Source organism: Schistocerca nitens, chromosome 1 (assembly GCF_023898315.1).
Source record: "Schistocerca nitens isolate TAMUIC-IGC-003100 chromosome 1, iqSchNite1.1, whole genome shotgun sequence".
NCBI classification, from domain to species: Eukaryota; Metazoa; Arthropoda; class Insecta; order Orthoptera; family Acrididae; genus Schistocerca; species Schistocerca nitens.
Window position 1 is genome coordinate 694,505,507 of NC_064614.1, and position 10,807 is coordinate 694,516,313.

Below are 10,807 nucleotides of genomic sequence, written 5' to 3' on the forward strand. Positions count from 1 at the left end.
GTTTCCTTTTGCGAAACATCACATGTGTGATTTAGGATCCGTGTTGCTTTCTCAAGTAGGTTTCGTACTTCGTATAGATGATCCCAGACTTCTCTTTGATGAGCCAAACAATCTTTTGGAGCAGGTGACGACCATCCACAATATAGCTTTTTATTTTGGGTACTTCATCTTTTGGAGAGGTGTGAATGCGTTGTAGAGAGATGATTTTGTACCCCTAATGAGACCTTCTTCTGTAAACGAAGACGTAGTGTATGGGGAAAATTCAAATGAGAAACAGAACTTCAAGTCTTTATCTGATTTCTTGATAACACACTGTGAAGCAATGTTAATGGGTTTATGGTAGGAATCCTCTTCTTCTCTATCTTGAGAGCCTTAGCGCTAGATGCAAGTGCTATAACTTTGAGGTTGCGTTGAAACGAGACATTTTTAAAGTTCTCTCGTTTAGTTCTGGTGATCCGTTTAATTCCTTTTCCATGAAGGTTTACCGATTCATCTCCAAATAGGCCACTGCGTAATGACATAAACGCATTGCACTTTTGAAAAAACATTGATGTTTTAACTGCCAATAATTCAGTTTGTCACTTTCTGCTGCATTTCGATCTGTGCGTGAAGCTCTTAAATCCCCATGTTTTCCCTAATGATATTGTAAGTAGGCTGTTTAGGTTTTTTTATTGATAACGCCACCTCAGTATGAAAATCACCGGCTGTGCCGTGTGCAGTCTGTGGCTGCTTTGCATTGTTGTAATACTCAACCATTGTAGTGTTAGGCAGCTGGCTGTGAACAGCGCGTAGCGCTGGGCAGTTGGAGGTGAGCCGCCAGCAGTGGTGGATGTGGGGAGAGAGATGGCGGAGTTTTGTAATTTGTCATGATATCAAGGTAAATACATTGTTTGTTCTCTATTAATATCTTTCATTTGCTAACTATCCCTATCAGTAGTTAGTGCCTTCCATAGTTTGAATCTTTTATTTAGCTGGCAGTAGTGGCGCTTGCTGTATTGCAGTAGTGGGAGTAACCAAGATTTTTGTGAGGTAAGTGATTTCTGAAAAGTACAGGTTAATGTTAGTCAGGGCCATTCTCTTGTAGAGAATTTTGAAAGTCAGATTGCGTTGCGTTAACAAAATATTGTGTGTGGAAAGTCAGATTTCGTTGCGCTAAAAAAATATTGTGTGTCAGGTTAAGCACAGTCCTGTAAAATTATTAAAAGGGGACGTTTCATATGTCGACCCTTAGCCGAGGATACCTCACTGGAATCTTCTGATTTTTTCTTGTAGTTTGTGTAATTAGTGTAGATTTTGTTTATTGCTAGCGCGTAATTATAGAGAGAATTTCCTTTGTAGTTGCAGTTTTTCATTGTTGTATAGTAAAATAGTTGTGGCATGCATGTAGATTTGCACCAAGTATTTCGCAGCTGCAATTAACTAGATATTATTTTCAGTGTTATGTTAATGCGTTCTCTTATTTTTGCTCTTCAAATTGTGTTTTTCTGTGTTGTCGTGTGAAATACTGTGACAATAATGGCGTGTGAAAAACGTAATACTAGGCTCCAAAGTAAACTGCGAAATGACAGTGAAAACGAAAGCAGTGTGTTAGCGCCACCGAGTAATGAATTAACTGATGTTCAAAGTAATAATTTGGTAACTGTGCATACGGAAATGGAGCGGGCGGCAAACAATGGTGTAGACAGCGAAACAATTACAGAACAGGGAAGCATTATCGATCGATCGGTCGGCAATAGCTCGGCTCAGGAATCCGAAATGACACGAGACGATCTCACAAATACTGTAGATTCAGGTTTTGGATCCTCACCGTTTTCTCAAATAAGTCAAGACACATTTTCTGCTTGTCAAAATGTGAATGTTGCCGGTGCAAATGCACTGCCGAAAAGCGTAGAGGAACAGATTCCAGACACTAATACATTATTATTGCAATTAATGCAACAAATGGGACAAAATCTTCAAAAGTTAGACACAATGGAACAAAATCTTCAAAAATTAGACACAATTGAGCAAAATCAGAAACAAATGGAACAAAATCTTCAAACGTTAGACTCCACGGTTGAACAAACACGTGAAGATTTAACTACTGAGTTACATCACATTGAATCGAAATGTCAAAAGGTCTGTAATGATGTAAAAACACAAATTTGTGAACATTTCCAACCTATTTTTTCGCGTCATGAAAATGCACCACAGAATCACGAAGCAGCCATAAAAGAACTGCAAACTACTGTTCATGAAAATCATGAGACCTTGCAAGCTAAATTTGACTCAGTTGCATCTACCGATTCGGTTATGCAACTTGCAAAAACTCAGGAAAACTTGAAGGACACAGTAGATTCGATTTCAACACAAATGGACACTCTGAAACTTGGTTCAGAAAAACACACTGAGGAAATGCGTTCACTATCGGAGAAAGTAGGCGAACTTTCGGATCAGGTCACTAACTTATCTACAAAGGTAGATGATGATCTGAATGACACAAGACCTGTAGCCTTCACTGACACAGAAGAGTATGAACAAATTAGAAAATTCAAACAAAACCAAAATCAAATTAATACGCAACACCAAAGAGAAATCCGCGAAGTACAAGATCATTTGGCACAAGTAATACAAGAATTACATATTTCAGAGGACACTCGCGCTCCAATACAGGAAGAGGGACATAGAAATACGGAACAACCACAAAATAATAACACAGGACACTTCGGAAATTATAAAAGAAATTGGCAAGTCACACCGAATTTTGAGATGGAACCGCCGACACGACGTAACAATGACCGATATGCGACTCGCCGACATGATGACTTTGACTATAAGCTGTTCATTACTACACGTAAATTCAAAACGTTTAAAAATTCTGCCAACGACATTCATCCACAAGCGTGGCTCCATCAATTCTCTCATTGTTTTCCCCCTAACTGGTCATTAGAACACAGATTAGAATTTATGTGTGGCTATTTAGAGAATGAACCAGCTGTAAGAATGCGTTCGGTCATTCACGATTGTCATAGTGAAGGAGAATTTTACCATGCCTTCCTCTCAGCATATTGGTCTCAAGCCACACAAGACCGAGTAAAACATGGCATCATAATGATGAAACATTTCGAACAATCTGAATTCTCCAGTCTTGTGAAATATTTTGAAGACATGTTGCACAAGAATCAGTACCTGTCAAACCCATACAGCCCCTCAGAACTCATCCGCATTTGCTTAATGAAATTACCTGAACATTTACGACACATTATTTTGGCAGGACGTTGCAAAGACGACATTGAAGCATTTCAGGGACTCTTACAAGAATTAGAAATTGACACTGACAATCGCGGAACGCAGGAGCACAACAATTACAGATCACATCCGTCGCAATTCCGCGATGAAAGAAATAATAACTGGACGCGACAAGGCTATTCTCACAACACAAATCGTGACCAAAACAGACACCACCCGTATGACAACCGTTGGCAGAGTAGTAATAATTACAGGGAAAGATCACCTTTCCGCGGTAATGACTATCACAGAGATTACCTTAGAAACAGACAATATGGTAACCAGAACTATTATTATCAAGGGAGACAGAATACTTTCAGACGCAACAGTTCAGCGCGCAGTTACGATTCCGGGAGAAATTCTCCACCACATGACCGACAAACAAGAAACTATGTAAACTACCGACATAACGACAGACCTGAATTTCATCAGAACTGGCGGGATTATAACAGAGCTGGGCCCTCTCGGCAAGGCGAATTTGTAGAAGTTAGGTCTCCGAATCCCATTAACGACGCGCGCCAACGGAGAAGCAGACAATGACCCGCACCGCAGGCAGACACCTGCGCCGGCTGGCTCCGAGAAAAATAACATAGCTCTAACCTTGAGAAAAATTCCAGTATTCTTTACCGACGTATACCACTTGATAATTGCGTTAAATTTGAAACTCTGCGTACTAGGAAGAGCAAAGGTTTACACCACATTTCACACGTAAAACCGTTTATTGAGAGATAATGTGCTTTTTTAACTTGAGATTTTAATACAACATTTTGGTTTACTTGAAAATACATTCTGGATTTAAAGTACTTTCTGTGAGATACCAGATGACACAGAGGTTAGTTTATTTGACAGCTACACGACTATATCACGACGCTACTAATGTGTGACACAATTTACCTTGTTGATTTTGCGGTGTATCTGTTTTATATCTGCACAGTTTTCTGAATTCTTCTGGAAAGAAAAACATGTTTTAGTAGTAACTTTTGTGGTATAGCAATAATGAGGCAGCCTTTTACGTGGCACAACAATACGTTACAGCACAGTACTTTCTTCATCACAACAATAAGCATAACTAAGATATCTATACGCAAAGCATTTCACTTTTGTGTATCATCAGGTAAGTACATTGACTTCTGCAGAACATAGCTTTCGGAGGACGATAACTACGAGACTTCCACAGAGATTATCTTACAACATGACGCACAGTTTAGCGCTACAGGACACGCATTTGAGTGATTAATCTTATACTTAAAACACTTAATTACAAAGAAAGTTTTCCGTGATACATTTCATTCCATTGCTGTAATTTGTAACACCTGAGGGTATAATTACATTTATCCTCAGGGGGGTACACGCTTACTTTGTGTACCATGTGTGTGGCAACCACAAGGAACCCTAGCTAATATGGTATTTGCTTATACAACTTTACACATCGGTACCATATTTCTCTAACACAGAATTACACAGCTATCTGATTATTTACCTGAGAGAGACAAACATTTATTTTACTACATCAGTGACAGATGTTTACGTAATTACACAGTTGGATAACTTCACACTTATGAAACTGTATTTTGTCTGTACTTTGTAAACTGTTCATATTTTTTCGGAACCATTGTGATACTATGAGAGCTTTGAATGATGTATTTGGTATGAGATCATTATTTTTAAGGTACGTTTGAGGTAGATGACACTATTGAAATGAGCAGAGAATTTTTTTTAGGATTTGAAATTATTGCAGAAAGACGTTTTTGAGAGTTGACTGAGGTGTTATGATGTTATATTTACGACAACGATGTGTATTATGTTGTTGAGGTATGTCTATGATTAATAAGCTAATGTTATATGAAGAATTTGATTATGCTATGTATCTAATGATGAAGTATTGAAGAAGCGTCGACGAATTTGTATATGTGTAATAAGGTAAGGAGTAATGAGTAGCGGTTAGGAACTCTGCCTTGTGAAGACGTATGTTGGAAACCGAGAATCGTACTTTTAGAATTATGAAATGTGTGTAAATGCGTGAATGTATCACAATGCCGACGAAAATTTTTTGGACACTGTTATATTCATAGGATTTTGTTTTTACAGATTTGTAATCCAAATTCTTGACCTGTGAAATATTTTTATGTAACACTGCCATTTTAGCGCAAACTGCTGTCGTTAATATTTCCGTACGAAAGTTAAGTGACCACCTGCACGTAATGCGTCGCGGGCACCCACCTGGGCGACAGCCGCCCGAACAAAAAAAAAGCCATCAGCCTTCCAGCGGCACAGGTAGAAGAAAAAGCCATTAGGGGAAGCCATTATAATCGCTATTGACGTTCCTTTGTAGAAAGCATCGCAAAAACGACACGGTCGAACTTGAAAACGATGAGAAACATTTCACGGCTATTGTCGTCCTAATTGAGAGAAATGCCATATGGCTAGTGAATGACGTTTCACGCCTTGCTTTGCCCATTTTGTTTAATATCTAGTTTCTAGCTGCACTGCAGCACTGGTTAAAATAAAATTTTATAGATGTACTAATTTAAATATTTTCTGTCTACAGATCTATTAAATAATAATTTTGTAATCCACATTCTTAAAAAAAAAAAGGAGCACTTGGAAAGGAAAGAACAATAAGAAGGGACTAGTAACAGTAACTGCACACACAATTTTCTTTTCAAGTACATGGTAATATTTTTTTTTACAATAAGTTGTTGTGGTGCACCACTTTAATTACTTAGACATTAAGATGTGATTATACATTTCCCTTATCTGCATTGTTATCTTTAGTGTACTATTTTTTCTGCTTGAGCTATGTCATGTTTAGGTATAAGTTGCTGCTGTTTGCCAGGCATAGTGTTATTGAATTTGACTTTGTATTATTCTGTTAAGCCAGTTTTACTAATGATTTATTTTTATTATTTGCTGCACATTGCCTTAGATTAGTTGTAATATTACAATTGCTTTGCTAATTTCTTAATGCAGCTTGCTTCGCAAATCTGCGTTTTTTTATTGCTGTTTATATTAATTGTTTTATGTGATGCTACATTGCCTCATCCATTAGTTTAGCATCTGAGATCAGTAGATTTAAGTTAGCTTAAGAGGGGGTAGACTATATAAGAAACTAACTATGATGAATTGGAAGAAATGCATTGAGAAGCCGCAAGAAACAGATAGGGCCAAAATGAGTATTGTACAATGAGCCATATTTATTTTGAAAGAATTATGGTTGGAATACAGAAAAGAGGTACAGATAGGACTTTTGGAAATAATGAGGAACGAAGGGAGATCTCCAAGAACAAAAAAAGTTTTGTTCGCAAGATACTGCAGTAAAAGAAACCCTGTCCTTTCCTTGTGTTATCCCACTATGTGTTTGTGTTCCCTTGTGTATTTGTGTACTTCCTGTCTTTAGTTGTTTATCTGATAAGACCTATGTTGTAGAATTTTTCTAATACCATGTTATTTACTTTGTAAACATGTTTAAACAGTATTTGTTCTGTTTTGTTTTAATGCTCATGTGGAAGTTGATATTCCAAAAGTTATTCTGATCTTTATGTATGTACTTATGTCATTATTTTTGTAACACTGATGTATTTGTTTATTTCTATTCTTTTGTAAAGCCCCTATTCCTACAAATGTTATCTGTATTATTATGTTTTTAATGATGTATTTTATACTGTTGTTATTGTATTCTTATGTTATAAAATTGTAATTGACACCAGGTCATCAAATTAAGTAACTTGTAAGTTACATTTCACTGCACACGTTTTTGTTGGTCATAATATATGGACAATATGTGACAAGTAGGGACTGTTAGTGTTTGCACGTGTGTTAATAATTCAGCAAGGGACTGGATAACAGCATTGCTGGTTCTAAGGACAATTCCAAAAACTTTGTGAGTGCACAAGTGGTGGTTATGGACTTGCTATATTATCCGCAAGACTCTTCAATGGTGATTGTGTACCTGCACAGTCATAACAGATGGCTGCTAGCCATCTCTACAAGGACTACAGTGGGTCTGCACCTCTGGTGGCCCACCAGTACCATTATATCTCTACAAGGACTGCAGTGGGTCTGCTCCTCTACCATTATCTCTACAAGGACTGCAGTGGGTCTGCACCTCTGGTGGCCCACCAATACCGTAATCTCTACCAGGACTACAATGGGTCTGCTCTGTGATGACCTGCCCACCAATACTCTTCAAAACTTCGACTGACTCTGTTGTGGGTTTGCTCTGTTGTGGCCCATTACCTGTCTGCATGTCAAGAGTCAACACTGTCTTTCTGTTGGAAGGACAACACTACTTCTTCAAGACTGCATGGAAATCCACTACTTCCGTGTGCATTTTCTTTTACTGCTCAGATTTTGAGAAAAACACTGATATTTCACTGTGATGAACGATTAGGACTATCTTTATGGACTGTGAGAAAATTTTAGCTTTTGACCAACATTGTATCAATAAGTGTGTGCATTTGATTTCTTTGTTATTGTAATTACGATTATGAAAAATTTTAACAAATATGTATTGGCCAGTGCCCAACAAAATTTGTAAAATTTTTTGTGGGGAGCATGGGGGCTATGTAAGTAGGCTGTTTAGGTTTTTTTATTGATAACGCCACCTCAGTATGAAAATCACCGGCTGTGCCGTGTGCAGTCTGTGGCTGCTTTGCATTGTTGTAATACTCAACCATTGTAGTGTTAGGCAGCTGGCTGTGAACAGCGCGTAGCGCTGGGCAGTTGGAGGTGAGCCGCCAGCAGTGGTGGATGTGGGGAGAGAGATGGCGGAGTTTTGTAATTTGTCATGATATCAAGGTAAATACATTGTTTGTTCTCTATTAATATCTTTCATTTGCTAACTATCCCTATCAGTAGTTAGTGCCTTCCATAGTTTGAATCTTTTATTTAGCTGGCAGTAGTGGCGCTTGCTGTATTGCAGTAGTGGGAGTAACCAAGATTTTTGTGAGGTAAGTGATTTCTGAAAAGTACAGGTTAATGTTAGTCAGGGCCATTCTCTTGTAGAGAATTTTGAAAGTCAGATTGCGTTGCGTTAACAAAATATTGTGTGTGGAAAGTCAGATTTCGTTGCGCTAAAAAAATATTGTGTGTCAGGTTAAGCACAGTCGTATGTAAAAATTGTTCAAAGGGGAAGTTTCAATATAAACAGAATTCTTCAATTTTTTGACAAATATTCGGGTAAGGATGCCATCCCTGAAGTCCACTTTGTGAGCTCTGAATGTGAAAACCCCGTGCGTGAGTTAAGCCGCATTTCGCTTTCATTGTCTTCATTTATGTTGTTGCTCTGTTGTCATATCAGACCATATGCCACACCAAAACTTATCACTTCGCCTGGTGCTGAAGTAGCCTTCAGTTGTAAATTTGTTGAATTCAGAAACATCTACTAAACGCGCAAACAATGTGGACACTCGGTCGCTCGGCCGTAAAGGCATTTCTCATTTACAGTCGTTCTCATCAGCCACCGTGCCGAGTGTCAACTTTGTTTGCGCGAATAATATTCAGTCGTCCAACGTGTGCATCTCTTGTACCCCTAAGGGCGCAGGGACCTTCGTTTATTTATATTGTCAAACATGATCTAAACGCCGGCTGGAGTGGCCGAGCGGTTCTAGGCGCTACAGACTGGAACCGCGCGACCGCTACGATCGGAGGTTCGAATCCTGCCTCGGGCATGGATGTGTGTGATGTCAAAAAAAAATGGCTCTGAGCACTATGGGACTTAACTTCTAAGGTCATCAGTCCCATAGAACTTAGAACTACTTAAACCTAACTAACCTAAGGACATCACACACATCCATGCCCGAGGCAGGATTCGAACCTGCGACCGTAGCGGTCGCGCGGTTCCAGACAGTAGCGCCATTAACCGCTTGGCCACCACGGCCGGCTGTGTGATGTCCTTAGGTTAATTAGGTTTAAGTAGTTCTAAGTTCTAGGGGACTGATGACCGCAGAAGTTAAGTCCCATAGTGCTCAGAGCCATTTGAACCATGATCTAAACAGTTGTGAGTTACTTTACTAGTAGTTAAGGAATGGGGTGGCTCGCGCACCTAAAATGTATATACAAATTTAGCTCAAAATCGTTCCGTAGTAAAAAATTAAAGTTTCCCGTCGCACACCAGATTTATCAAATTGTTACTCACTTATTCGAGCGTTCCATATTGAAGAGATGACTCCACGCCACCATCAAGTTACTACAAACTAGAGTATTACCTCTTAAAATTTTAATTTCATTTTGAATGTATTCGGTTTAGGTATTTTTGAACAGACATTTTCCCCTTCGAACTACGTACTTAGACTTCTACAAAAGACAAATAAAAATTTATCCTTTATAGATGGAAGACACTATAAAGAAATGTGTGTAATGTGGAGAGGAGAAACCACTCAGCGAATATTATTTGCAAATGATTAAAAAGAGATAGACATCCTAAAATATGCAAAGAATGTGCAATAAGGTACTGTAGAAATAGGTATCTTATCAACAAAGAACTAATATCATCCATGAAAACTAATGGAACAACAAAAAGTACAACAGGTATCAAGAGGACGGACATGCAGGCACATGTATATCTTGTGTACTTGAAGAAAGAAAAAGTACAGTGATGTGTGTATGTGGAACTGAAGTAAATAAGTGTAATTTTAGAATGCATCTACATTCGAACAAGTATCGAAATTTATCCTTAGTAAATAAGTAGCCAGGTCAGTCTTTGCTACTGATCTAAAAAGAAGAACTAACAGAAGACTTTGGGGAAAACTGCCTTTCTCTAGAATTGAAAGTACTGATGATATTTTCAAAAGTGTCATGGATAAACCACTGAAAGAAGTGTTTCCATTTTCTACCAATGTGTTCGAGAGACAAAGAGATAGAGCAACAGTTAACCAATATCTAGCCAATAAAGCATTTGCAGAGAGATTGCAGCAATAAATTTTGAGTACAATCTAAACTTGCTTGACCCAAAATTCTTCTTGAATGCGTCAAAGCCAAAAATCAGTGAAACCGTGAAGGATCAACTAAAGATTCGCAGGGAAGTGACGATTAATTTCATCCTCTTCTGCGAATGCCAGATGCAAACAAATCGAAAAATGATGGAATTTAGATTTCAAACAGCATACTACGCAATCATTACAGAGAAGGATTTAATTAAACAATTCAAGCATGGAATGCAAGATATTCTAGCAAAAATGACTTATTTTCAAACTCGAGGATCATGATGGACACTGAACAGAATTTTTGGTCTACAAGTAGGAATTAATCGATATGTTACAATCAGAGGATCGTCGTATATTGATTTACCAGAAAAAAATAAGTGCCAAGAAAGCTTGCATTAATGTGAAAAATAATGATCGAAAATGCTTCCAGTGGTCAATAAAATCTGCATTATATCCAGCAAAGAAAGATCCGCAAAGGGTATGCAAATACCAAGCCATTGGTCTTGAAATTGATGAAAAACTCGAAAATTTAAAATTTGCTATAGCAGTTGATAATATTCCGAAAATTGAAAACACAATTAATGTATCCATCAATGTATATTCGTTTAATGAAAGTA